Genomic DNA, 1,780 nt, shown 5'->3' on the forward strand with positions numbered 1-1,780 from the left:
TGTGTGTGTGTGTGTGTGTGTGTGTGTGTATGTGTGTGTGTGTGAAAGTGTGTGTGTGTGTGTATGGCCGGCTGCAGGAGTAGAATCCGAGAGTTACGACTGATCAACTATTGTGAGCTATTTCAGGCGGGGGGGGGGGGGGGGTTGTAAGTGTTTTACAGCGCTCGGAACTACAAAAGGCGATATGAGCGCGCGGGACAAATGAAATATTTTCAGTTAGTAGGAAATTTTGAATTTTGCCCGGGCGGCGGCCGAAGCCTACTCTTATCGATATTGGACCACCCAGGGATCTTTAACCTGCGCAACTTGCACACGGGACCTCCGAGATTTTTTGCCCTTATCCTATTAGTTGTGGACTTTCGTGGTCTAGAGGTTAGGGAGTTCGCCTCTCATTCAATAGGTCATGAGTTCGAATCTAGATAGCGACGGAAAATTTCCTTCTCCAACATCTTCTCCTTTCACTTCCTTCCCTGCTCTCTAACAATGCTCTGTTGTCTGCTTTCAGAGTTTAAAAAATTTAAACATTCTTTCCTGTTTTTTTTCGGATTTTTTAAAAATCGGGGCTTCCTGTTACGGTGATTCTTAACAATCAAAAACCTTCTCCAACATTTTCTCCTTTCACCTCCTTCCCTGCTCTCTATTTATTCTGGGCTGTCTGCTTTCGTCTCTACTTTCTGCCCCTAGGCTACCACCCACCTCCTTTGCCCCCTACTCTGGGCTCCTGCCTCTTTCTGCAGCCTTTCCACTGCTACTCCTTGGCTCGTCCTTACTCCTCATTGCCGTCTTTCAGCCTCACCCCTGGTCTTATGGTATACACGATCGAACACCTAACCTACTCGGATAAGGCGAAAAGTCTTGGAGGTCCCATGTGCAAGTTTCACACGTTAAAGATACCCCGGTTGTCCAAAATCGATAAGAGTAGGCTTCGGCCCCCACCACGGGCAAAATTCAGAATTTCCTACCAACTGAAAATGTTGAACGTGTCCCGGGCGCTCAAATGACCTTATGCAGTTGCGAGCGCCGTGAAACACTTACCAAACAGACCCCCACCCCAACGCCCCCCCCCCAAAAAAAAACACAAAAAAAACAACAACAACAACAGACAAACAAACAAACAAACGAACAAAAAGAACAAACAAACAAAAACATACAAACCAGAAAAAAACCAAACAAACAATTACTTCTCATCAACAGCAGAAGATGCAATATGTATACTCGTTGGTTTAAAGTAACACAGCTTAACAACTTGTAGTGTAACATACACTCCAGATAGGTGTAGGCCCTTATAGATCGCCAGTGAGCCTCCTTATTACATCCGTGTCTACCCTGGGCGACGCCTCTGGTCTCTCTAGAATAGTCGTATGACAAGTTGTAAAGTTAATTAAGCTTCACTGTATCAACATTTACATGTGATACGTAATCTGCGATTGAAAAGAACTAATAATTAAAGCAATTGCACGCAGGCGGCTTGTGATGAATGATTCATGCACCTCCTAATAACGACACTACTACTACTACTACTACTACTACTACTACTACTACTACTACTACTACTACTACTACTACTACTACTACTACTACTACTACTACTACTACTACTACTACTACTACTACTACTACTACTACTACTACTACTACTACTACTACTACTACTACTACTACTACTAGTCTGTTAATCAATTAAGACTCTCCATACCTACCTGTGTATGTGTGTATGTATGTGTGTGTGTGTGTGTGTGTGTGTGTGTGTGTGTGTGTGTGTGTGTGTGTGTGTGTGTGT

Source organism: Aplysia californica, unplaced genomic scaffold, assembly GCF_000002075.1.
Source record: "Aplysia californica isolate F4 #8 unplaced genomic scaffold, AplCal3.0 scaffold00074, whole genome shotgun sequence".
NCBI lineage: Eukaryota > Metazoa > Mollusca > Gastropoda > Aplysiida > Aplysiidae > Aplysia > Aplysia californica.